Source organism: Panthera leo, chromosome D4, assembly GCF_018350215.1.
Source record: "Panthera leo isolate Ple1 chromosome D4, P.leo_Ple1_pat1.1, whole genome shotgun sequence".
In the NCBI taxonomy this organism is placed as follows: domain Eukaryota; kingdom Metazoa; phylum Chordata; class Mammalia; order Carnivora; family Felidae; genus Panthera; species Panthera leo.
This window is the reverse complement of record NC_056691.1, coordinates 49,818,368-49,846,243: the sequence shown is the minus strand read 5'-3', so window position 1 is coordinate 49,846,243 and position 27,876 is coordinate 49,818,368. Positions and strand designations below refer to the sequence as shown.

Genomic DNA, 27,876 nt, shown 5'->3' with positions numbered 1-27,876 from the left:
GATATTTTGGCTCCTTGAATCCCTGCTTTTTCCTAGAGAATTCATACAAGGCTGCCTTCTCCTTCTCCTTCTTCTTCATGTTTATTTCTGAAAGAGAGAGAGAGACAGAGTGTGAGCAGGGGAAGGGCAGAGAGAGAGGCAGACACAGAATCTGAAGCAGGCTCCAGGCTCCGAGCTGTCAGCACAGAGCCTGACGCGGGGCTTGAACTCACGAACCGCAAGATAATGACCTGAGCCGAAGTCGGATGCTTAACCATCTGAGCTACCCAGGAGCCCCATCCCCAAGCCCTTCTTAATTTATGTTTACCATGTTGTTGCTCAGATTGGAGATCCAAGGGTCCTAGTGGATGCCAATATGACCTTGCACTAACATGACTGTCAAAAGCCAAACCTGGTCCCTGAATGTAGAAATTGGGGCCAAGAATGCAGGGACATGGGATGATTCTTACACTCAGATCAATCCAGGCACATAGTAGGGTGTGTTCAGTGTCTTACCCCAAATTATAGGTCTTTCCATTTGGAACCACCTCTCCTCCACCCTGTGTGGTTCTGTTGTGACAATCTTTTGTGGTTCTGGGAACTGACATATAACACAAATGGGGCCAGAGTAGTTTTCTCTGAGACTGCTGTGCTTGAGTGACCATAGAAGACTAGTTTGTGCTTTTTGAGGTCAAGGTGCTAGGGGTGGAGATGTGAATATTATCCTGCTGATTGTCATTACTCCTGCCATGTGGAGATAGCCTATTTTCAGAATAAAGCCACATATAAAAGGAAGTATAGCTGAGAGGCAGAGAGAAAGACACTCAATGGCATTGTTTAAGCCCCTGGATCCAGCTGTACCTGAAACCTCCTAGAATTCAAGTTATATGAGTCAACATATTTCCTTTTCTCTATTCTTGGGGTATAGGAGTTGTATTTCTATCATTTACAACCCAAAGTCTAATAAGGGTACTCTGGAAATTATGACTAAAAATTTAGAAAAATTAGAAATCTAGGAAAAAGTAAATGAAGTGATCATTCAAGTCTGAAAAGGAGATTGTGTTTCTTTATGAATTTTTCTCTTCATGTCCCCTGAGTACCGAAAGCAGAAGTTGAGATATATGTGTTTGATATAAAAATGTATTTCTAGATATGAATGATTTTTATACATTAAGTTTCCAGGAATGGTTGGAAAAAAGGCATTGAAAATGGGATTGCCATTCTTATGTCCAGCCTGCTTTGTGTGGTGTTGCTTGAAAACAAATGACAGATGACTTCCTAAATCCCTTACAACCATCATTTCCTCAAAATAGTACTGTTTGTGGCAGCACTTGACTTAAAAGCCCTCCCCATACACCATCTATTTGTTGCACACAGTGAAGCTAATCCTGGGCTAGCCCCCAGGTTTCTGCCTGCTTCATCAGCTTTCTGTGACAGGTAAAAGATGGAGAAAAACAGCTGTGTGTGTGGGGGGACAAAGGGGTTTTAGTCCACAGAGGGGCTCCCTCCAGCCATGAGCAGGTGGAATCTTTATGTCCCATGATTAAAGAGGCCGACTTAAAGCCTATCTCACCACATGCAGCCCTGCTGGGAAGGGAAATGGAGCAGGCAGGGAAGTTTTTCTTATTCTTGAGTCTTGGTTTTGAAAGAAAAGAGTATTGGAGTTCCAAAAAATACGCTGGGGCGCTGAGGGGTGGTGGGGGAAAGTGGGGGGCCAGGGGGGAGAGGGCAAAGTCTTGTTGTTGGGGGTGGGGAGAATGAGGGCATAGCTGGACCTGTGTTGGTTGATCTCTCCACAAGATGGCGCCCCTACTTCTTAGTCTTTGCTTTTAGTTCCAGTCTTGAGGAAAAACTTGTTCAAATCATCATGGAACAAATGCAATCTTGACTTAGGATTCATAATTTATGAAGTTGACTTCATATGCTATCTCAAATCATGTGTTAGTGTGTTTCAGACAGAGCTGTTTTTATTGTGGTATCATTATTATTAATGTAGATGTGCTTCCCCCCCCCCCCCCCCCCCCCCCCCCTTCCTCCTAGGCCCTGCTTCTGCCTCTGAGGCCCCACTCACTCTCCCAGGCATCAGGGAGGCAGCCTGGGGGGAAAGCAGTGATTCTCAAACTAGCTTGTGGTGCCAGACCAAGTTCATTAAAATTTCCAATGTTGTGGGCTGACAATATCATCAAATGAAACAAAAATGAGTAACTAGAAAAATTAAATTAAAAAGACATACAAAATACAAGCCTGATGTTATTACTTGTAGTTACAACAGGTATAACATTACATTTTAATACATGTAATCAAAACAAAATAACATTGGAAAAAAGGTTTACTAGAATCACATGATTGTTCTTAAAAGTGCATGTATAGGAGATTAATATAAGGAATAACTGTTATACTTGTGAAGTTTTGTTGCCCTACAATCATAACTAATAGCGATTCCCTTGTATGAAACTACTTGTATGCATGCTTTGAATTAACCCTGTTATAAAATGTTTTTAATTGTATTTTTAAAATTTTTTAATGTTTATTTATTTTTGAGAGACAGAGAGACAGAGCGTGAGCAGGGGAGGGGCAGACAGAGAAGGAGACACAGAATCTGAAGCAGGCTCCAGGCTCTGAGCTGTCAGCATTGAGCCCAAAGCAGGGTTCAAACCCACAAACTGTGAGATCATGACCTGAGCTGAAGTCAGACGTTTAACCGACAGAGCCACCCAGGTGCCCCTAAAAAATTTTTTTTTATGTTTATTTATTTTGAGAGAGAGCGTGAGTGAGCATGAGTGAGTGGGGGAGGGACAGAGAGAGAGGGAGGGAGAGAGAATCTCAATCAGGCTCTGTGCTAACAGTGCCACTGGACACGGAGCTGGATCCCATGAAACATGAGATCATGACCCGAGCCGAAATCAAGGGTCGGATGCTTAACTGACTGAGCCATGCAGGTGCCCCAGTATAAAATGTTTTTACGTGAACACATTAGCTTGCTTCTTGCTTAATTTATCTAATCTAGGTTGGATTGATGCAATACCATTTATAGGAGATCATGTATTTCTCAACTGTTGCTATGTTTCATATTTATAACACTCATAAGAGAAAAACTGGGGTATAATGAAAGAAAAAAATTGCTTTGGAATAATTGAAAGGAAAGCTGTGACTTTATTTTTTTCATCCTCTCCCTGCTCCATGAAAAGTTACTTCTTCCTGTTGCAATGTGCCTTTCCCCCAGTGTCCTTGTGCTTTTACCTCCAAGGGCCAGCACCTGTGACTCTCCCTGGCCAGTTGCTCCAGAGGGCAGGAAGTGTCTGGGAAAGCATGTCTCATCTCCCAGCGACCCTGCTCAGTGACCAGCAGGCACAGCTGTAGAAAGGCTCCAGCTTTTTTCCAGCTGGGACCACTCTAAGCATAACAAATCCTCCAGAGTTCTCCTGCAGAACCAGGTCCAAAGCTGTCCTCCATGGAAAAAGCCTTGCTTGCTTTCTTTCCCTTCTCTGTCCTGCTTTCCCCTCTTCCTTACCAGTTCTTTTTTGGGGAGCCCTTCCTTTTTTTTAATGTGAAATTTATTGTCAAATTCGTTTCCATACAACACCCAGTGCTCATCCCAATAGGTGCCCACGGGGAGCCCTTCCTTAAGAACACACACGTGCACATGAATTGTCCCAGTGTCTCCTTCCAAGGAAGCCAGCCTAAGGCAGTATCACATTTAGAGTATTTTAGAAATAGGCACGGCGGGCCATAAAAATATCTTTATGTATTTTAAATCTTTTGCTTTCAGGGATACTGATGTCCCATTATTGGTACATAATCCAAATGACCACTTTCGGAAATAAATCAACCTCATTTAACTTCCATGGCTTTTTAGAAATCAGAGAAGCCAGAGATGTGTAATGTACCAATTACATATTTGGAAACCATGTATTTGGAAACACTTGTCATAGACACTCTCTGTTTTACATAGATCTGTGCATTTTTTCCCCTCCTTGTTTTCAATTAATCTAAACCCAATCGTTTACCCTTAGAGAAGATAAACGTAAAAGCTTCCTCTCTCTAACAGCTTGAGGTGTGTCCAAGAGACATTTTAGAGTTTTCCCCCCTAGATATTTTTAAAAGAGCTGCATCCACATTAATCTGTTTTAGATGATACGCTCCCCCAGAACCATTCTGACGTGGTCACTTGTCATTTAGCTGTACTTGGGATTAAACCACATGACAAAACATAACAAATTCAGACTAATTTGGAGGAATGCTGCTATGAATTCATGAAAACAATTAAAGGGTATTAAAAATGGAGAGCACTTTTATTGCTGTAAGGTAAATGTGTGCTGTCTTGTCAACGATCCTTTATTACAGACACCTATTATGCACTAGGTATTTGCATTCTCTCATTTAGTTCTTACTACCACCCTGAAAATGAAGTATTTTTCTTCTCACTTTTTAAAGAACAGATGAGGCATCGAGAGATTAAACACCTTTCTTTTTTTTTAAGGCTTGCAATTAGTGAACAATGGAGCTGGCCTTGGAATCTAGATCTTTCCACCAAGCCATGCTGCCTCTACAGTTCAACAAAATTAGCTAACTAAATATTAGTGTACCTCATCAGCTTTAAGGAAGGGTCAATAACTATGTGTAATTGACACACTCATTTAGTATGCAAACAGTATTGTTAACGTGCTGGTTACACTTTAAAGAAAAATAACAGTAATCTCCCTGGCCATCTTGTTTAACAACAATAGCTGCTATTTACTGATTGTTTCAGGCATCTTACATTCATGTGTACTTTACTTAGACAAGAATTCCTAGGTGGGTATTATTAATGTTATATCATAGTTGGGCAGATGGTGAAGCACAGAGACTTTCGATAATTTGTGCCGTGTCACATGGGTAGTAAAATGTGGGCTTTGGGCCCAGAAACCGGTGTGCTCAATGGCTATGCTCTTCACTGCTAACGCTTAGCTGAAACTTCCTTAGGTCACATGCAAAGGTGACTGCGAGGTGGCAGCGGAATCGGTGGGTGGGAATAAGTAAGAACGAAGTTATGACTTCCTTAAAATACTTTGTTCCTCATTGATGCCAAGTAGGTATAGAGAAAGAGGAGGCCAAGCCAGAGATATGACAGCGCTTGGCTTGATGTTAAAGGGATGCTTTTGTTCTTACTCCACCATTTCAGTTTTCTCACCAGCTTTGATCCCCTTCCTACTGTTCACCTGTAAACAAAACCACTGTTCCCCTTTTTTTTGGAGTGGGTTACTAAGAAACTCACAGGGTTCATCATAGCCAGGTGTTTCTCTGCACCTGGTGTGTCTCATCTTCAGAGCAAAGGGATTCATAGACAAACACAACAGGACTCATTGTAGACTACACAATTAATCATTTGAGGTTTCTGATTTGCTCTTGAAACTTGCTATGTTCCTGTAATGGGAAAGAGACAGCTCCATTTATCACACGGCACCTCGTGCTGCTCCTTGGCACCGTCCCCTGGGTCCTTTACCATCCCCAAACTTCGAAAACATCTGCTGTGGGTACCATGGCGGGGATTTCTTCACATTCTCTGCTATACTTGCCTTCTCAGCATCTCTGTTTAAGCTCTCCTTTTGTGACCAAAGACAGAAAGGCCAGTATTCTCTGTGGAGATGAACAATTAGTAAGTTCATTACTTATGGTGGCATTCATGGTTCTTTGCCAAAGATTACATTTTTGTATATGACATTTTGCCTGATGTTGTCAAAAGAGCACTGGACTGGGAATTAGCTTTGCTGGATTTTTGTCTTGGCTCTACCACTAATGATTTGTCTGGGCTTGGGTGAGCTGCTGCACCTCTCTCGACTTTTGGTACCTCATTTAATGATGAATCTAGATTAGATCAGTGCTTCTCTACCTTGGATGCACATTAGAGTCACATCAAATGCACGAAACTCTAATGCCCAGGTCATAATCCAGACCGACTAACTCAATCTCTGGAAGAGCAGGACCCCCTGGCACTGATATTCTTATTCAGGCTCCCCAGGAGACTGTTACATTGACTTAGGTTTGAGAACCACTAGCCTCGGTATAAGGATTCTTTAGTCTCTAAAGAGACATCTTTTTCTTAAGATGGGAGAATTAAGGGGTGCCTGGGTGGCTTAATCGGTTGAGCGCTGACTTTGACCCTGATCATGATCTCGCAGTTGGTGGGTTTGAGCCCACGTCGGGCTCTGTGCTGACAGCTCAGAGCCTGGAGCCTGCTTCAGATTCTGGGTCTGCCTCTCTCTCTGTCCCTCCCCCTCTCATACTCTGTCTCTTTCTCTGTCTCTCAAATAAACATTAAAAAAAAGATGGGAGAATTAAGATCACATTTGTACAAAAAGGGAAGAGACAGTAGAGAGGGAAGTTTGGCGATACAGAAGAGGGTGAGTGGAGACACCTCTCCATCTTCGAGGAGGCAAAAGACTGAGTGCTATGATGGAAGGGTTGGCTTTACGTACGAGCATGGAGAGTATGTTCCCGGGTGCGGAACCACACTGTATGGGTGCAGAAGTTGGTAGGTAGGTGGATGCAGCGGTAGAAACGCACAGAGGTTGTCTTTCTGGTTGCTCCAATTTTTCTTTAACATGAAGAAGAAAGGTCATCAGAATGGATGGGAAAGAAGGTGTTGGGAGAGGTTTTAAGAGAGGAGAGGTGTGAAAGTCATCTATAAGAATAGAGAGTACATGCACTAGAGAAATGCGGTAGGACTGCCAGGGATAGTGAGAGTGTATTTGAGGTTGGTCAGTGATTGTGTGCATTTTGCTGACGGGGGTCCTGTCGAGTTTGGACAGTCTTTCTGACGACGGCCATAATCCCAACTAGTGGTTTCTGCTTGCATACTAGCTTCTGTGTTCGTCTAATCCTGGGTCATTTGTTGCCTTTGAACTATCTGGAATGGCCACCCATTTTGCTTATTTTATCCGACTTTATTGAGATATAATTGATCTATAACATTGTGTAAGTTGAAGGTGTACAATGTGTTGATTTGATACACTTATGTATTACAATATGATCACCCCTCTGTCACATCACATAATTCGTGTGTGTGTGTGTGTGTGTGTGTGTGTGTGTGTGTGTGTGTATGTGGCACATCTTTATCCATTCATCTATTGACAATAATTTAGATCGTTTCTCTTCCTTGGCTTTGTGAATAATGCTGCTGTAAACATGGGAGTTCAGACATCTTTTCAATGTCCTGTTTTTATTTTCTTTGGATATATATCCCAAAAAGGAATTGATGGATCATATCATAGTTGTATTTTTAATTTTGGGGGAAACCTCCTTACCATTTTCTGTAGTGGCTCTACCAATTTACATTCCCACCAACAGTGCACAGGACTTCCCTTTTCTCCACATCCTTGCCAACACTTGTTATTTCTTGTTTTTTTTTTTTTTTTTTTTTTTTTTTTTTTTTTTATGACAGCCTTTCTAATAGATGTGAAGGATATCTCATTGTGGTTTTGGTTTGCATTTCCCTGATGATGAGTGATGTTGAGCATTTTTTCACGTATCTGTTGGCCATTTGGATGTCTTCTTTGGACCAGTATCTATTTGGTTCCTTGTTTATTTTTAAATTGGATTTTTTTTTGCTATTGTATGATTTATATATTTTGTGTATTAAGTATCAGATAGGTGGTTTGCAAGCATTTTCTCCCATTCTATAGGCTGCCTTTTCATTTTGTTGATTGTTTCCTTTGCTGTGCAGAAGGTTTTTAATTTGATGTACTGCCATTTATTGATTTTTGCTTTTGTTCCTTGTGCTTTTGGTGTCATATCCAAAAAATCATTGCTAAGACCGATGTCAAAGAGGTTCTTCCTTATGTTTTCTTCTAGGAGTCTTGCTGTTTCAGGTCTATGTTTCAGTGTTCATTTTATTTCGACTTAATTTTTGTGAGTGGTGTAAGGTAGGGATCCAATTTCATTTTTCTGCATGTGATCATCCAGTTTTCCTAACAGCATTTATTGAAAAGACTATCCTTTCTCCATTGTGTATTCTTGATTCCTTTGTCAGATATTAGTTGACTGGTCATTCCTGTTAAATAATGCCTTAACCGCGGGCCACTGCAGCTAGTTGCAATCTCCCTAGTGTTAGGGAGTGAGGTATGGCCTGGCTTCTGGCTTACCTGAGTTTCTGAGGACTCACTGTACTTTCCCCTAGAGACAGACAGTCAGAGCTGCCTTCCAGAAGGTGGTGAGCTACTGTGCCATATGAATGAAGGAGTTATAAAGGAATGGTTAGTGAATTTGAATCTTGTGCAAGAGAAGCTGCCTAGAGATCTTTTTCCTGATTGGAGCAAGACTATCATGGAACAACACAACGGTTTCCCCCTACTTTCCTTAGACCTGCAAGTGACATGGTGCACACAAATAGTAAAGTCATACCTCTAAGATTAGAAAATGTTTTAGTTAGATTAGGACAAGTAGCTTTTGATTGTCTAAAAGTCACCTGAAGTGTTAAGTGGTAAATTAGGTCATCTAAAGTAATAGACCAAGCTGAAGCAAGTGGCAAACTTCCGGAAAATTCAGCATCCATGACAGCATTTTTCTGAGATAGTGGAGACTGAATATATAAAATTTTTACCATATTCATTTTAGTGCCAATTCAAAAGGATTGGGAAACTAAGAGCCAGCAGGTGATTAAATGGGAGTATTCAGAGAGGACAAAATGGACTTTGTGTTCTTCATGTTGAATAGGTTCTACATAATATCTTTAGATTTTGGCATTGAAAAGTAGAAGGAAAGAGGCCCCACCATTAGTTTGGCAGATTTATCAAGCTGGGCTATGTCAATTGTATTATGCCGTTTCCAAGAAGACAGTAGAGCTTGTGAAATTTAACAGTGTCTGTCACCACTTGACATATTGGCTAAAACAAAAGCAGATTGAGGAAATGACTCACAATAGTTAATTGTTTCAATAGTCAGTCTTTCCCATCTGCACAGTGCGTTGAATTTGATGACATCTGATGGGAACTTTGTGGAAAATTAATGCACCAACTTGTTTTCAAGAAGCAAGCCCTCTCTTTGCTTTTTTAGTAGCTACATGTCAGTATCTGAAATCTCCATTTTATCTCTTTTTGGTTTAGGTAACACTGCAGTCTATCTTGACTTATCGAATACAAAAAGAAAAGCCTAACCATTTATAAAAAAACAAAATCAGTCAATAATAATTCCAACTCTGTTTCTTCACTTAAAGAATGGATTAGGTACTTTGGCTTTGATAAATTCAAAAACAAAGGGAAAAATTGTTCACAAAGAACCAAATTCAGGATGATATATGCAGCAAACATTCATCTTCCATTATCACATGAATACATAGCACATCTGGCTGCAGAATCTATGATGCCACTCTACAATTTATCACGCTTTATGGGAAACCATTAATTTATAACAGTTGCATTAATGTATAGCTCTGTGCTTTAAGTTCACCCTTGATAGATCTAGGTCTTTCACTGTGCTGAATTCCTTTGTAGACCCCACTTAAAAATCCAACTGACTTATCTGACCTGAAGAACAGTTTTATATTCTGAAGGTGTGGCTATCAAGTAAGAACATCAAGTTTCCTTTTTGGATATCTGCCAATGGGGATAAAGCTTAACTCCATGAAAGCTGATTCTTTTGGAGAGTATTTCTAGTATTTGTGTTCTTGTTGGACATCCACAAATGAGTCTACATTTCAGGTGCACTGGAAACCGCTATTTACAAAGAAGAAAGGATTAGGTCTGTCTGTTCCCTACAGATAGATTTCCTTGGTGCTACTTAAGATATCATTGCTATCTTTTGGTAGTCATGGCAGAACTGTGATGTTTTTTGAACAGATTTGGTATAAAGAATGAAGGTGTCTTGTTTAATAAAGAACACAATAATCTAAGAGGAGACTTCAAGACTTTCAAGAGTTGTGATAGGGAACAAAGAAACTTCTTTTCTACAGCTCAATAGGGCAAAACCCATAGGGCTAGCCCAGATCATTAGCAGGCTATGGCTCACAGTAACAAAGAACATTTCTTTCTTTTTTTTTTTTTTTTTTTAATTTTTTAAATCTTTATTTATTTTTGAGAGAGAGAGAGAGGGAGACAGAATGTGAGCAGGGGAGGGGCAGAGAGAGAGGGAGACATAGAATCCGAAGCAAGCTCCAGGTTCCGAGCTGTCAGCACAGAGCCTGACGTGGGACTCGAACTTACGAACCGCGAGATCATGATCTGAGCTGAAGTTGGATGCTCAATTGACTGACCCACCCAGGCGCCCCACAAAGAACATTTCAATAGGGCATTCTAAGGAAATAGCTGCTCTGGGAGGAAATAATCTCCCCATATTTTCTCCTGGGAATTCTATTGGGTGTTGACATTTGGGAAAATTTGTTCCCGGTCTGAGGCAGCCTTTCTCAGTCTAAGAACATGTATTCCAGCTCACTGAAGATTACTGTAGCATTAGAAGTGTATTAATTTTTTGAGTAGTTTGAACTTTCAGAGAAGGTGGGTGGAAAAGTGAAAGGCAGGATGTGGGGAGGATGATGTCCAGCGTCCCTTTTGAATGCCTTGCCTCACCGAAGCATATTTGTATTTCCTGAACTGACAACTCAAAAGATCTAAAGTAGAGTGATACACAGCACCTATCAGAAGTAATTTGCACACTCCCTGCTTTCTTTGCAGAGATCTCTAAATATATTGGTTCTGCCCCACCCAGGGAGGGCTGGTGTTCAGGGGCAGACTTGCAAAACTTGTAGCATCCCATCTTTGGATACACTGGTTGACTCAGGCATCATCCTTCAGCCTAATCTGAAGAGCACACTGTTTGTTCTCTTCTGGTACAAAAGAGACCTTTTAGTTTATGTGGTCTCCATCTAAAACTGTCACAAAGTAGAAACCATGAATCAGAAGGAGCATTAGTGAAATAATTTTGCTCATGTAGACGGATGAGAGCTGAACTTTTTTTCTTGCTGTATCTATGAATTCCAGTTCATATTTCTTCATGTGAAAGTGGATTTTTTCCTCCTGGATTTATGTTAAGCTGAGCAAGCAGTTCTGGTGAAATTAAGCCCACGTATAAACAATAGATTCAGACAGCTCAATTTTGGTCCTGAATGTCTTTAGAATTTTTCCCCCTCCTGTACTTTATTACAATTTCTGATTCTTTGCTTCTTATAACCCACTTTTTATATTGAATATCACATTGTGTACGGGTATGCCAAATTGGTATTGGTATATCCTGATTGCCTTACTTGGGAAAAGTGCTGAATTCAAGTTTGAAATGTTTGCACTTGACCGAACTTTAGGAAAAGAAGAAAAAAGAAGAGAGTATTTAAAACCCAGAAATGATTTTCTTTGCTGTGGTAAGCAACATCTTGAGTCTTAACCAACAGTTAGAATAGATTTACAATCTGCATGAAATGTATAAATGAGATGAAGTTAGAGAAGACCAATAGTACATTCTGAGCAATTTCCAAAGAGTTATAGGAAGCATGAGTGACTTAACTCCTGAAATGTGTGGTCAGATATAATATTTAATTAAAAACTTATGAGGGCAGAAGAAGTGTTGTGGAAGGCACTCAGGAGATGCCAGGAAGTATATTGATATTTTTACAGGTGCAATCTCATTGAACCCTCACATCAGTAATATGAAGTACATACTGGGATTCCCATTCCAAAGATGAGGACAGTGGAGCTCAGAAAGCCTATTCAGGTTGCTTACAGTTTTAGAACCATGATTTGAATCCAGATCTTTCAGATTTTGAAACCATTTGTACAGTAGTAGAAGCTTGTCTGGGCTCTGTGTATTCTCTTCATAAGGAGATGTCAAGGAACATTGAGCAAAAGGTAGTATTACCAACAAACAAAAACCAAAACTGACACATGATGCTAAGGAAGGAGGCAGCTCCCTCTGTAGGGTTGGAAAAGATCATGAATCCAAGAAGAGGTCACAATGAGGCAAAGAATGAAGAAACTTGGGAGATTCTTATAAAAAAAAAACATTGCAGGGCCCCAAAATGGTGTAGAAGTTTAAAAGAATATGTAACATGGCTCTTTGCTTCCAGGACAAAGAAATAACATCAGTCATGGCCAGGAGGAAAACTAGGCAGAGAGTTTAGAAGATGTGAACAGCAAGTGGTAAAGTTACTAAGGGGGACTGGGCATAGAAATGCCTGGGATCCGTGATTTGGGGGAGGGGTAGAATGTAATAATAATTTCTCAAGCACTGTTAATTATATAATCCCTTTACTTCATAGAACTCAGTATTTTTTTGTCTATACAATACTTCAATTTTAGAGTATCAGTGAAACACAGGGGAAAAGATGGATTTTCCTGGGTGGCAATCAGAGTATAATTAGAGTTCATAGTTTTCAGGCTCAGACCTTGGAAATCTCGTACCGCAGATAACCCTTTCTCCATTGCCAACACATTTGCCCATACTTTGTTTTATTTTTGGAAACCATAAACTCACTTGTCTCAATGTGACATGACTTCCTCCCGAAATCCCTAATGAATTTATTTATTTTAAAAGAAAGGCTGTGGCAGAATAGGCTGAGATATGTGGGGGCTATTGGTGAGAGAACATTTATGGAAGTGTGGGCTGTGCTTATTCTGTGTTCAGGGAAAGGACTGGCCCACAAGGAATGAGGAAGCATGCTTAAAATACTGCCTTTAATATATTACGAACAGGGAACTAACTTTTCCTTAGTGTATCTCTTATTGTTCCATTTCTTTTTCTTGCTCAATAAATACAAGGAAAAAAAAGCATTGCTTTTACGTTTTAATTTCCCAGCAGCACTCTGTATTGGAGACAGTAATTAATGAAAATTATAGGCTAAACATTTTACAGTTTGCATTAAGTGCTTTATCCATGTTTTGTTAAAGAATCTCATTCTACCTAGAGATAGTGAGTGTTTGAGTGTGTATTAGGGGGGAACACACATGCTAGCATCCCTCTTGAAGTTGTCCCCAACCAACCCTGTATGGTGGTATCTAAAATATGGGGTCCTATGTCAAAGAGATTGTTTCCCTAGTCCTATAACATGACTTTATTTTTATTTATTTTATTTTATTTTTTTCAATATATGAAATTTATTGTCAAATTGGTTTCCATACAACACCCAGTGCTCATCCCAAAAGGTGCCCTCCTCAATACCCATCACCCACCCTCCTCTCCCTCCCACCCCCCATCAACCCTCAGTTTGTTCCCTAGTCCTATAACATGACTTTAAATGTAATACTCACCTTCTAAGATGCCTTAGTTACCAGATCCATCCACATTTCAAAAAAGAAATAATCCAGACCACGCGTTCTACTAACAAAATTAAATATTGTCAAGCTGTTTAAAAAAAATCTTGAAAACATGATCAGGACGTGGTAAACAATATTTTTAGCCTAGCTCATGTTAATTATGTTATATAATAAAATTGTATTTTCTTTCAGTCTTTCCATTTTATAATTGAGCACAACAACAAAGAATATTGAATTGGGCTAGTTTGACCTCGAAAAATGAAATTTGTATCCTCATTTAGAAGTGAATACACTTTTTAAAGAGTAGAGGATATTTTGCCTAGAGAAATTGAATGAGAAGCATAGAATAAATAGTGATTTCCAAACTTTTCCCAGGCTAATTCAAATATTAGAGTCTTAGGCTGAAATAAGTTAGAGGACTTATGATCACCATCCCATGAAATAAAATATAAAGTTATTTGCTGAAAGGTATTAAAATAAATTAAAATAAAAAATTAAAATAAATGAAAGGATTTGTGGTGTAAGAAAAAGGAAATAGAGGCAGGTAGGGGAAAGAGTGGGTCATAAAATATACAATTATAATTGCATAGCTGTACTTTCTAGTAGACACTCTAATTTAAAAATATAGTGATCAATTTAACATAGCAAAAAATTTTAGGCATCTATTGGCAATAGGAAGATACAGTAAGAAGAGTAAGACCCGTATCTCCTCTCAGGGCAACTATATAGTCTAGGGCATGTCTTTGTGTGTATGTGTGCATGTAGTAGGATGTGGGCAAAACATGGGGTAAGTGAGTGGGGTGTGGGGAGATTATTACAAATCTAAAAATAGCATGTTACAGGATAGCAAGTTACCTGCTGCAGGAGATCATACCAACTATATCAGTAAGGGCCATACCAGAGTCAGAACTCAGAAAAGAAAAAAGGCCTGGGAGAGCAAAGGCTATGTCTGGAGACAAGATCAGGTACCTTAAGCTCCCTAGGTTATCCAACAGTTCTGGCGAATGAAGTACATCTTACCCAGACGGCTTTAATGGGTTGAATGTCTACACGCTGGTTTGTTCTAGGTAATGTCCTTTGTGCCATCCTCCAAGAATGATTTTCACTAAAATGAATTTGAGATTAGGGTACACAGCATACACACTAATCATTATCGAGAGGCAGTGTGGAAGTGGTTAAATGCATATGGATGAGAAAAATGTCTTAAAACTCAACATCAAGACAAATTGGTATTATCAGGATTATTGACAGATGAAACACTCAATCAATCACATGTTAGAAAATGGAAGTTTTCATCTGATAACCAATTCTTACTAGCAGGAGTATCTGGACAAGTAACAATCTCTCTGAACTTAGTTTCTTCATCTGTAAAATTCTTGTCTTCTAGAGTTTTTGTAAAGATCACATAACATCTTTTGTGTGAAAGCCTTTGCAAACCACAATTTTCTATAAAAATTTAAGTTGTGAGGAGAGATGAATATACTAAATGGAGGGTTTTAGGGAGAGAAATCCCATCACTGTGTGGAAGCTATACTGCAGAGGACAGAGGCACATGGTGGGAAGTAGGTCTGTCAAACAAGAAACAAGACTTGGCCAACAAATGATCTTGCTACAAAAATAGATTTCTACTCAAAAATACTTGTTGGGAAGGGAATTCCTTCCCACTACCTTTCCTTATTCCTATATCTTACGGACAGAAATGGCTTCCATTACTCAAAGAGTTGGGAGTATTTATTACAGATGGTGTTAATGAGACATGTTTAAGTGGTTGGATTGGTACAGTTTCCTGCATGTAATGGGTTATTATATATGTATTTTTTCCTTTCAGATAATTGTTGAGCCTATGCCATATTTCAAAAGCCAAGTTAATTTAGGTCAATGAAAAGAGAATTTATTTCCAGTCTATTACCATCTAATCCCTAATTAAATTAAAGAATAAGGAACTGAGTGATCCAGGCAGATCATTTGTCTCTTGGCAAAAGTTAATCCAGTCAATATAAAGAAAAGAGAAATGATTGTTTCCAAAAACCTAGTAGATTCTTTTGGCCATTTATTGCCTAGGCATGGAGGAATATAGGTTTTATTGAGAGAAGCTCTGAGCTTTAAAGAAAAGCTTTGAAATCCAAGCTGTCAGGCATTTTATGGTAAGAGATGGAAAGACTGGCCATCTCAGTGTTCAGGAAAGAAAAAAAATATCCCCTGAAGTATGGAAGGAATAAATGCTCCATGGCTTACATATCATCTCTACAGGTTTCTTCCCTTCAAGTCATGGCCTATTTCATGGCCCATTTCCCTTTATTTTGAGAATTTTTTTTCTTGATTACAAAAGATTTCAAAGATAATTGGAAAATACAGAAAAGTACAAAGAAGAAAATAAAAATCATTTAAAATTATTTAGTCATCTCCACCTAGAGATAATAGTAATAACCTCCCAGATTATTTTTCTTTGGCTATGTGTGTGTATGTATGTGTTTGTGTTTATTTATGTATATAAGGCATGTGTGTGTTGGGGGGGTATGTTACAAAATTGAGCACAGAGTTATATGTAGTTCTCTTTTTTTGCTAATTAAAATGTATTTTAAATATTTTCCCATGCCATTAAAATGTCTTTATAATATTTTAAATTCTGTATAATATTCCCTTCTGTGGATATGTGGCAACTTATTGAAATACTTCCTTATTGTTTTGCATTCAGAATGTCCCTGCATTTTCTGTTCCCCCCCCCAATCCAAAGGGATACCTCAAAAGATATCTTTGCAGCCATTTATTTATGTGCACTTCTGATTATTTCCTTAGTATACATTTCTATAATTGTTGGATCAAAGGAAAGGCATGCATTACATTTTTGGTTTTGATCTCTATAAACTAGGGACTATATGAGGAATCACCTTCTCAATCTGCAGTGAGCATGCTCAGTGTCTGAGGTGGAAAGGAGGAGGTTGGGGGTTCCACAGAAAGCAGGTTCTGGCTGGTCCTGGGTGACAGTTACTGGTTCAGAATGTGGAAGTACCATCCTCCAATTGTAACGGACCAGACTGCCTTGCTCTACACGGGCAGCTTCAGAGGATAGTTGGATATTTGTAATCTTGGAGGAATGGTCAAGAGACACCTGGGCTATCCTAGGCTAACATTATTTTAACTTTAAAAGTCAAGTAGAGCCAATAAAAAAGATGCATGGGGAGTGTACTTCTTATTAGTTGTTCATGCTGTTTGCCTAGGTCTCGCAAACCTAGTTGACTGTTCAACGTACCAGTGAACTTTCTCAGTAAAATCAAGTGGGATGGAGGTGGGGTGAGGAAGAGGACTCAGTAGGCTTGTGAAAAAAGAAGCTGTTGGACTTCAAGATTGGCATCAGTTGTTTGTGAGACATATCTGCTGTCTGCAGAGGTTGATCTCTTCCACTACCCAAACCAGTTAACTCCATTTCTATCGGTGCCTGTGTCTGTCTCCTTAGCTAGAAACTTGGTCAAGATTCGTCACCAATCTCCTCTATCCTCTTAAGTCTGAAATGTGCCAAGGCCTGTAATTTTGCTCTACTTGGAATGTCTCTCAAATCTTCCTTTCCTCCATTCCTTCCTTCCACCTCCATTCCTACTACTGTCACTCTTCCAGCTTTCAGCACAGATCTGCAATTCTGGTATCACTTCAGACTCCACAGCTTCTCCCCTACTCCCTACTGCTTTCAGTTTACTATTCCCATGACACCTCTTAACTGTTTCCCTCAAAGAGCCTGAAACTATTGCAAATAGCTTGTCTGTAGACTCTGAGCTCTTTTTCAAGATCAGGGCTTTACCTTACTCATCTTTGTAGCTCCAGTGTTTAGGAAAGTGGTCATCACCTAAACCAATTTTAGCCTGGAAGCAACCCCATGGCATTTTTGAAAGGGACACTGCAGCCCAGGGAAGGAAAGTAATCTGCCTGAGGCTACATAGCTACTAAGTGTCAGAGCGAGGATTCAGTCCTGGGCAGGTCTGTTTTTCCCCAAACTACATGAACTAAGCTGCACTTGGCCATACTTCCATTGTCAGGAGTCTGAGACCTCCTCAATCAAGCTGCCTTACTGTACTTCTAGCCCTTTTCTGTACTGAATGCTATGTCATGGGATATCACCTGCCACAAGAAATATATTTGAGCAGATTAAGGGTGGAGACAAGAGGGGGAGGGCAGGTTGATAAAGACCAAGAGAATTTTTTTGGGAGAAGGTGCATCTTAAGCTGGGCCTTGAAGGTTGAAATAGTTTGGTCTCAGCAGGAGACCAGGGCAGAGGCATTCCATATCATGGGAATAGACAGCAAAGGCCCTGAGACAGAAATGAATCAGTAGTGCTCTGAACAATGAAGACATTGGCCTATTTGTAGAAAGTTTTCATATAGTATTGTTGGAAACAGCCTTCCCTTAAAGTAATGGTTTTATTAGTACCCTGGAAATAAACCCCATGATTTCATAGTTTGAAGTGCTAAGAATTGCAGAGAAATTGACCTCTTTCTGTATGGGGACAACAGAGAGAAGAAAGCTCATTTGGGTGTGGCATTCCTTCACTTCAGATTTCAAACTGGATCCGGATCATGAATCTCTCTGGCAAGTCCTAGAGCACAGGAACCAACCAGCTTTGTAATCTTAACATGGCTTCAGTTTTTATGATAACTTTTGGCCTTCAGAAAAAATTTCACCCCCAAGTTTAGGAAATCTGAAACATAATATGGATTGGAGGTGGTTTGAATGTACTTTCGAAGAGTATTTTTTTACTGGCCAATAAACTCCTCTGTGGCCACAAGTGTGTTGTTGAAAGGGACCTGGCTGATGGCAAACAGTAACATGAGGGAAACTTAAAACTGGAGATGATGATCAAATGTAAATCAATGTCAGGATTATTTCAAAAGTAGTAGTCAAGTAAAAAAAAAAAGCTGACAAGAAGATAAAATTACATTTTAGTAAAAAAAATCATTAGATATCTCATTTTTGATATTTGCCTTTCCAAACTTAGAATAAGGAACCAAGGAAAGCAAATCTATTAGCTTTTAAGTTACACTACATGAATGTGTGCACAGTGGATTAAGAGAGTATTTTGAATTTCTGCTTCTGTGAACATCTGAAGGGGTCAGGGAGGATGTTATATGTTTCTTCCCATCCCCATCCTGGCCCCAAATGTCTCCTCCTCTGGGATTCCTGCTATACAATTTATTTCAGGAATTTAGCTCTGTCCTCCAAATTTTCAACAGCCAAAGTGAGAGCAGAATATATGGGAAGTGTGTATCTCAGCCCTAACCCTCAGTCTCCTCCTGAAGGAGGACCAGCTGATTAGCTACCACATCACACAAGTGACTAATGTTCCCAGAGATCATAGTTTCCCAACTCTGATATCAACAGTGGAGGCAGGTCTTTGCTGAGAAGGGCTCCTTCTTAAGGGGCTTCACTGCAGTTGGTTTAGAATCTTTAGGCCTAAAGAGGTTCCACAGAGGGAGAAAGACCCAACTGTCAAGACCTCACTTGAACAATCCACATGGCTTTTTGCCTTTCTAAAGAAGCAGATCTTTCTGAGCTCTTCTTCCTTCTCAGCCATCCTCCTTGAAGCCATCTTTCCCAGGATGATGAGCACATGACTTACTCAGTGTTCTTGACCCAGTCCTGGTCAGTCTTGTGTGCTTACTCTGTCTTGATGTTGTAACCAGTTTATACCTAACTGGCCCTTGACAGTCTGTTCTGCTTTCCATCTGGGAGACCTGTTAGGACATGCCTCATCCTGACAGGGCTTCAGGCTGCCCCAAACGGTGATGACTGAGATTAGGTGATGGCTGCCTTCACTTTGGGGTTAGTTGCCGCTCCCTTACCCTCCATCAGAGCTCTTACTCAAGAGAAGGGGCTGAGATTAGGGTTTGGTTTAGAGATTCCTTCCCTCCTTCCTAAAGTACAATCAGGTCTAAAAAGTCCTACCTCTTAAGACAGTAATGGGAGCTGGTGTTATGAAGGTCACAATAGAGATACAACAGGAATGAAGGAGTCCCAGCACCCTCTGTCATTAGACTCTCAAAGTAGGGCTTGTGTCGTGTTCAGGATTGAATATACAGCACCAGCATAGCATCTGATACAGAGAAGGCTTTCAAGGAATATTTATTGCATATAAACATTAAAAATGTGCATGTGGGGGACTCTCCTAGTGACTCTTATGATCTGGGCATTTTTCAGTGGACAATACTATTAATTATGCAGTCATTATTTTAGTACCCTCTTCATTGCCCTTCAGCCATGGGGGGTAAGCCTGGAACTACTTAGTTTTTTGGAGTTCACAGTTAATAGCCGAGCCCCAAGTCAGCTACTGCTCATAGTAGATGACTCATTGTGTTCCTCTCATTACTTATCCTTGTGTCCACATTCCAATAATAGGTTACTGATTTGTTTCCTTATCTTTGTGTACCCTTAATGTTCCCCATCACCATATGATCTGCCAGGATCTTCTTACACCCTTGGTGTATGTGTGGGAGTCTTGACCCTGGGCCTCAGATGCCGTAGCTGAGTGTGCTCCCCTTGCTGCCCAGGCTGCCAGTCTCCCATGGTGCAATGCTCTGCCCTCATGCTGGCTCATTTACCTGTGGCTGGACACTGGGCCTGTCTTATGATTATGTCTCTGAGTACTGCATATAGCTGGGAAATTCCTATATTGTGTTTTCTTCCCACAGCTGGTCTGGCTCCCACATTCTGGCTTCCCTTATCAGGTCCACCCTGCTGCTGACTGAGTCTTATTCCTGAGAAAGAGCATATTTCCTGTGTCCTGATGTACCCCTTTTAGTATCTCTACCATATTCTGATTCAGAAACCGTTATGTCCCCTTTTTCAAATTAATTTTACACATGGTTCTGGATCACTAAGAAATACTGTTTTCTCAAAGACTGACCCTAACCTTGGGCAGAAATTCCAGGTTTTGGAAGAAGTTTAACGTTGTGTATGGGGCTGTGTATCTTTTTGTGGAGGTCACATGTCTTTGGATATGGACTTAAATTGTGTGAACTTTGTGTGTGTGTGTGTGTGTGTGTGTGTGTGAGAGAGAGAGAGAGGAGAGAGAGAGAGAGAGAAAGAGAGAGACACTCCTTTTGTAGTGTTTTCTGAAAAGCATTTCTCTAAACAGAACAAGAAGAACAAGAATGGATAGGAAGATTAGCCTTTATTTATATCCTCCAGTTATGTGAAGAAACATCATATATCATGTTGTTTAGATGGTTCACCTTTCCCATGTGATATTTTTCTGGCCTTTATTCTTGGCCTCCTAGTGAACTCAAGGTCAGAATAAAAATGACCATCATGACTGTATAAAACTTCATAGCAGTAGAGAAACAGGAATTTAAAAAGATAATGTAGTGTGGTGTCTGATGAAGAGAGCTTAAAGAGTGATTCCATTTGTGTATTACATGCTGTGTGTCTACAAAAAATGGCACAAGGTTTTAATTTTTCTTTAATGTTTAATTTTAATTTTTGAGAGAGACACACACACAGCATGAGTGGGGGAGGGGCAGAGAGAGAGGGAGACACGGAATCTGAAGCAGGCTCCAGGCTCCAAGCTGTCAGCACAGAGCCTGACGTGGGGCCACTGAGATCATGACCTGAGCTGAAGTCGGATCCTTAACCGACTGAGCCACCCAGGTTCCCCAAAATGGCACAGGATTTTAAAAACTAGCTATCCTGTATTAGGAAGAAACATTTTCCTGTTTTGCTTTACTTCATTTCCAGGTAGAGAGAAAGGAGTTGATTTAGTCCAGTACAACATTTGGATGCTCTTCCTAACCTTAAATTTGTGTTAAATAATAGCTGTATGAATATTCTGTTGCAGCTGACCTTTTGGGATTGCTTTTCCCTAGTGAATATTTTTTCTAATTTTCTTTATGTGCATTTTACACTGGGTTGCAGAAGGGATGGGAATTTAATTGTTCTATTTGTATTTTATCCATTCACTTTCATAGCTAGGGCAAAGGGGTGTATTTTGAATAACTCTAGGAAGTAATTTATAACTATTGATATTGATGAAATACAACTGTAGCATATACATCTTTGTGTGAATATGCCTGTAGGAAGGATCAATGCGTCCACATGGGAGGGTTGGTATGAATGTGTCTCTCCTCCTCTTTAGCCTTCTTTTGCTATATTAAAAATCCTGCTTTGGGGTTTCCTGCCCTTTTCTGCATTTTAAGCATAGCCGATGGAGGTGGGAGGGGGGGCAGAAAAATTACCGAGCTTAGAACTAACTCCACAGTTGTGGGGTCTGAGACAGACTGTTGCCCTATGGTATATAGAACAAATAGCAATATCGTGGGAAAATAGTTGGCAATATAGCAAAGGTAGAGTGTGGATCTGTTTGGGTATGGGTTTAAAGGTTGGATAGAGGCATAGAGGCTTTGTTTTTGAAGTGTTTCACTGTTAGAAATAACCTTACAGAAGGCCAGACAGCAATGTCCTTTGGTTGACATTCTGGGTTAGAAACTTTAAGAGACATTTTTCTCTGTGAATGAGATTGGAGTGGTTTTATTGTGGTTGTTGGCAGGAGACCAATAATACAATACAGTTAAATGAAGACTAACTTGTTTTAGGTCTTCCCAGCACAGTTTTGGAAACCAGTGGTCTAAGAAATGGATGCTGGGTGATAAAGCATGTCCCAAACTCTTCCCACCTCCAGCACTCACTGAATAACTTATTAAATAAAAAAATTAATAGGCATAAGCTTGTGTTAAGGAAGAGCAGTTCCTAAGAATGTGTGGTACCCAAAGTCACATTTTGTTTTGAGTGTGCGTATTTCCATGATCAGATGGAATATACTCAGTGACTTTATTCACTAGCTTGGGTTTCACATGCCCATTTTGAGGTGATGTTCCCCTGGGGGAGCCACTGTGATTTAGCCATATTTAAAATAGAATATGCCACTGCAAATATTTGGCATTTCTGTTAAGGATGAGTGAGACCATGGATTGGATACCACATTGTCTCAATGCTTCCAGGGGAGGATTTTCTTTTCCATATCCCATACTGAAGTGTTAACAGTGAGTTCACTATCTGCCAGAGCATTTGAACAGATTCAGAGCACAACTTAACGCGGGATGAGTAAAGACAGAACACATCCATTCTCATCTTAAGGCCAGGTCTTTGTTGTGGGTGGACCTCCCTGAACAGAGGAAAGGGCAGGAGTCAGGCTCCTCAAATGGAGTGCTGAATTTGGTGGTATCAATGAAGTGCTTGGGGGAAGTCAGAGGAGGGAAAATTGAATATGGACTTGGGATAGATCAAATCGGTCTGGGAGAGGAAAAGGCCCCAATTGGACTTAATGCAGTAAATGTCAAGGAAAAGGAAGGGAGAAAATTTATTTTGCTTCAGCAACAAGATAAAGATGTTCAAATAAAGAGATCAGGAGGTCCAAGGAGGGCAGGGAGCACTGGGAGGAAATGGGATCAAAGTCAAAGGAGGTTAGACCTAATGTCTTGGGTATTGGGTCCCCCTGCAGGTGTCTAAACAGGATCCTTGTGTGCTGAACATGGCATTTTATAAATAAAATACTAACTTACTGCAAAGATACTTTGATTAGATAGATCTTCATCAAGGTAATTATTTCTGCTATATGGTGGTTTTTGTTTCAATATACATGTTAAAAACATAAGAAGAAAACTTAATGTGTGACATTTTGATTGTTGTCCAAGTAAAATCAAGGAGAAAATGTTTCCTAAGTCCCAAGATTTCCTTTTCCTCAGTGTCTCTTATCTATACTCTCTTCCTTTGTAGCCAGGTCACCTTCTTAATCCCTCACTGTTTCCTTTCCTGTAACATCCTTCTCCCTGGAAAGGGATGAAACATCTGTCACAGAAACATGAATGTGTTATTCAATGCAATCCCAATCAAAATTGCACCAGCATTCTTCTCGAAACTAGAACAAGCAATTCTAAAATTCATATGGAACCACAAAAGGCCCCGAATAGCCAAAGTAATTTTGAAGAAGACCAAAGCAGGAGGCATCACAGACTTTAGCCTCTACTACAAAGCTGTCATCATCAAGACAGCATGGTATTGGCACAAAAACAGACACATAGACCAATGGAATAGAATAGAAACCCCAGAACTAGACCCACAAATGTATGGCCAACTCATCTTTGACAAAGCAGGAAAGAACATCCAATGGAAAAAAGACAGTCTCTTTAACAAATGGTGCTGGGAGAACTGGACAGCAACATGCAGAAGGTTGAAACTAGACCACTTTCTCACACCATTCACAAAAATAAACTCAAAATGGATAAAGGACCTGAATGTGAGACAGGAAACCATCAAAACCCTAGAGGAGAAAGCAGGAAAAGACCTCTCTGACCTCAGCCGTAGCAATCTCTTACTCGACACATCCCCAAAGGCAAGGGAATTAAAAGCAAAAATGAATTACTGGGACCTTAGGAAGATAAAAAGCTTCTGCACAGCAAAGGAAACAACCAACAAAACTAAAAGGCAACCAACGGAATGGGAAAAGATATTTGCAAATGACATATCGGACAAAGGGCTAGTATCCAAAATCTATAAAGAGCTCACCAAACTCCACACCCGAAAAACAAATAACCCAGTGAAGAAATGGGCAGAAAACATGAATAGACACTTCTCTAAAGAAGACATCCGGATGGCCAACGGGCACATGAAAAGATGCTCAACATCGCTCCTTAACAGAAATACAAATCAAAACCACACTCAGATATCACCTCACACCAGTCAGAGTGGCCAAAATGAACAAATCAGGAGACTATAGATGCTGGAGAGGATGTGGAGAAATGGGAACCCTCTTGTACTGTTGGTGGGAATGGAAATTGGTGCAGCCACTCTGGAAAGCAGTGTGGAGGTTCCTCAGAAAATTAAAAATAGACCTACCCTATGACCCAGCAATAGCACTGCTAGGAATTTACCCAAGGGATACAGGAGTACTAATGCATAGGGGCACTTGTACCCCAATGTTTATAGCAGCACTCTCAACAATAGCCAAATTATGGAAAGAGCCTAAATGTCCATCAACTGATGAATGGATAAAGAAATTGTGGTTTATATACACAATGGAGTACTACGTGGCAATGAGAAAGAACGAAATATGGCCCTTTGTAGCAACGTGGGTGGAACTGGAGAGTGTGATGCTAAGTGAAATAAGCCATACAGAGAAAGACAGATCCCATATGGTTTCACTCTTATGTGGATCCTGAGAAACTTAACAGAAACCCATGGGGGAGGGGAAGGAAAAAAAAAAGAGGTTAGAGTGGGAGAGAGCCAAAGCATAAGAGACTGTTAAAAACTGAGAACAAACTGAGGGTTGATGGGGGGTGGGAGGGCGGGGAGGGTGGGTGATGGGTATTGAGGAGGGCACCTTTTGGGATGAGCACTGGGTGTTGTATGGAAACCAATGTGACAATAAATTTCGTATGTTGAAAAAAAAAGAAAGAAACATGAATGTGTTTAACCAAGGACCTGTTACCCCAGAAGCTTGATCTCTCATGGAAGAATAACAAGCCTTGTTACATGTCAAGGAATGTCACTCACTGGGAATGTGGGGAGCTAGAGATGTAAGTGGGTCAGGGCCCTTTTCCAGAAACTAGGAATCATCCCAAGTGTGTGGCCTTCCCACCTGTACTCCCTACTTTTACTCATGCCAGTGTCAGTGTGCTATTATAAATGAATTTGTCCTCCTTTGTTTTTTTCTTCCAAGGCTGAGACTTTAGATTTGTAGGTGGAATATATTTCCTACCAAGGCTATAAGAATCAGAAACTTCTTTGGGGCTCTTTCACTGGAAACTGCTTCTGTTCACAGACCAGGCTCAGACATGAGATAGTTGGGCCCTTTTAGGTACAACAGGCCTGTGATGAGCAACTTTCAATGACCTGTCCACTGGACACACAATCATGAACAGATTAATGAAAACACTTAAGGAACTACACTAGCAGCTGATGAATAAGACATGGTTCATGCCCTAAGTGTTTAGTAATGCAGATCTTAGACACAGAAACCAACAGCTTAATGCAGAAATCCTCTCTTGGCATCCCTGATGCTGGTTACTGATTTTGCTTGAGTCCCTTCCCACAACCCTCTCTTTGGCTGTTCAGTCTTTTGTAGAACAGCTCCAGCCCTGACAAATACCCGTCTGAGATACTGAGCTAAAAGCTGATTCCTTATAACTTCCTCCCATGTTGGAAATAAATCCTGTTCCACCATTTGAGTTTCTCAGAGCCAAAGGAGAATCTGGAGGTCTCATTACTGGCTCCCAAAAGATCTGCAATCACAGGATCTCTGGGTTAGGGCTGGGCAGGATTCCAGGACAGGTGCTGCAGGAATCCCATGTAACAGTTGGTTCCTCTGCACCTGTCCCAGTTGCAGTGTAACTCAGGGTTCTTAGAAGGAGAGGGTCACCTAAGAAGAGAGGAGTAGAAGGGCATGGCTCTGGTATTTCTTAGTGATGATTGTAAACTGGCCAGGGTTGGTTGGGGAGATGCAGCAACTCCTCAGGAAGATGACACTTTATAGTAAGTCTTGATGGCCAAGAATGGAAAAAAAATGTCTCAAGTGGCTGAGGGCTCAATCTAATAGGCCAATTCTGGGCATACATCAGGACCTTAATTCTGACCTTGTATTCAACATTGAATCTCTGGACCTCCTCTGCTCTTTGTGTCAGGTCATAGATATTTAGAAGAGATGGGGTTTGATAAAAGAAGGATAATATTAATTCTTTTTGACCATACCCCCAGGCTTTTGACCTCTCAAATACCAAAGGTTATTATTACACATGAACAACTAGTCCAAGTCAGGTGTCATCTTTGAGAGCTGGATTTGTGTCCTAGGTTGATGCCCATGCCAAGGGACTAGCTCTTAATTCTTCCCTCTTTAATTATCTTATTTGTCAACACAGGCCAAAGTCTCATGTGTGTCAAAGTTAGTGCTTTCCAGTTTCCCCTCTTCTAGGTGATGCAATTGGCACTCCTAGTTTTGATACCTCTTTTGATGCCAAGAGGACAAAAGGGTTTTGAGAAATTTGCATGTTTCCTAGACCAACCCTGCTGAGTGAAACGTCCCCACTGATGGTCCATCTCACTCCTAACATAGTTGGCACTTCTGGGAAACTAGTCTCCAGTGTTGATTTCAAGTCCATATCCTGGCAAGTATCCACAGAAAAATAGTGGTATCCATTAAATAGTTGGGCTTTTTTGAGATCACACACCCAGGGCTGAATCATGATTATCCCTTTCCCCAGGTACTCCTTATTGTTGGGAGGACTTGGTCTGATCTAACATGAGCCTCCTAGGATAGCCTTATCCTGAGAGCTAGCTAAGGGATCTTCCGTGAGTGACTTCTCTGGGAATGATGCTGTCTCCCCTCCATTCTGTTTAACTCTTGTGCGGAAGTCTACTTCCCTGTCTTCAGTCACACCAGCTCTTGAGTTTGGGGAAAAAGCATTGTGATTCATTCATTCACTACCATTTGGTTGCCTATCTCAGAGGAAATTCCCCATTATGTAAAGAGAAGCCTAGAATCTGACTTCATCCTAAAGAGGTCCTTTGACTCTTAGGACATGGGCTGGCATGTCTTCCTCCTGTGAAGAGCCCTTGCAACTGCTGGAGAATTTGCTTTCCTCTTCTGTTTGTTTTCTGCCTTCTCTTCATTGCTCCTCTCTTCTCTCAATCCAGATGCAAGCCTGTGATTTGGAAAAATCTGGGGATTTTATTTCAGCAAGCTGTCTGCAATACATTTACCACAATGTGCACAGAATATCACCAAAGTCATGTTGAATACTCGTGGTTCTAGAATCTGCCCTTTGAAAAGTACTCCATAGAGATATTTGGCTAGGCCTTAACTCTGGTTGGACTGCAGCCCCATCAGGGAGCAGGGAGTCTGAGCACAGGATGGGTACCTCTGGTATCTTCCTCTCAGGAGACTGTGTCTATCCCAGGCAATGAACCATATAAAGCTGTGTAAATGTTCATTTTCTGTCCTTCTCTCCATAGCCCCTGTGACCTTCAACATTTCTCCTTGGAGGCTGTCACAGTCCAGCTTAGACTTCTCCCTAGAAATTCTGAAGTTGCCCTTTTGACTGCTCCTCTCTTTCCTTCCCCTTGATATAATCCTTGTGTTTCTGCTTCTCTCCTCTTACTTCCTTTGCTTAGTTCCTTTTCTTTCTGCTGTTCTTAATGCACTAATATCCTCTGTTCTCAGTGGTTGGGAATGAATATCTTCTCTTCTGTTTTCTTGTGCTACTAATAGACTTAGTAGGAATCCCTTAGAACTTGGATGAGGGACATATCTTCATTGTACCTTATAACTCATTCTGCAGTCACTCTCTTGAGGCAAACTGACCAAATTCATTCTTTCTTTCTTTCTTTCTTTCTTTCTTTCTTTCTTTCTTTCTTTCTTTCTTTCTTTCTTTCTCTTCCTTCCTTCCTTCCTTCCTTCCTTCCTTCCTTCCTTCCTTCCTTCCTTCCTTCCTTCCCTTCTGTCAGTTGAACCACTGTTCCAGGTCTCTAATCCTAGGTACTTTTGCAATTGAAAGTCACCAATCAGGGGTGCCTGGGTAGCTCAGTCAGTTGGGCGTCTGACTTCAGCTCAAGTCATGATCTTGCAGTTCATTAGTTTGAGCCCCGCGTCAGGCACTGTGCTGACAGCTCAGAGCCTGGAGCCTGCTTCAGATTCTGTGTCTCCCTCTCTCTCCTC

The 27,876-nt window shown here is 40.6% G+C and overlaps 1 long non-coding RNA gene across 2 annotated transcripts; it reads right to left on the bottom strand.

The window, feature by feature from the left end:
• Positions 1-5,388: 5,388 nt before the first annotated feature.
• Positions 5,389-16,303, bottom strand: LOC122205151. 2 transcript variants are annotated; one of them, XR_006195923.1, is made up of 5 exons: positions 16,079-16,303; positions 14,211-14,295; positions 13,185-13,254; positions 6,435-6,553; positions 5,389-5,595 (listed from the first exon to the last, which is right to left on the bottom strand). It is a non-coding gene; the product is annotated as an uncharacterized LOC122205151 (long non-coding RNA). The 2 variants fall into 2 exon arrangements; XR_006195922.1 differs by lacking the exon at positions 6,435-6,553 and having other exon boundaries at positions 16,079-16,280.
• Positions 16,304-27,876: the final 11,573 nt, after the last annotated feature.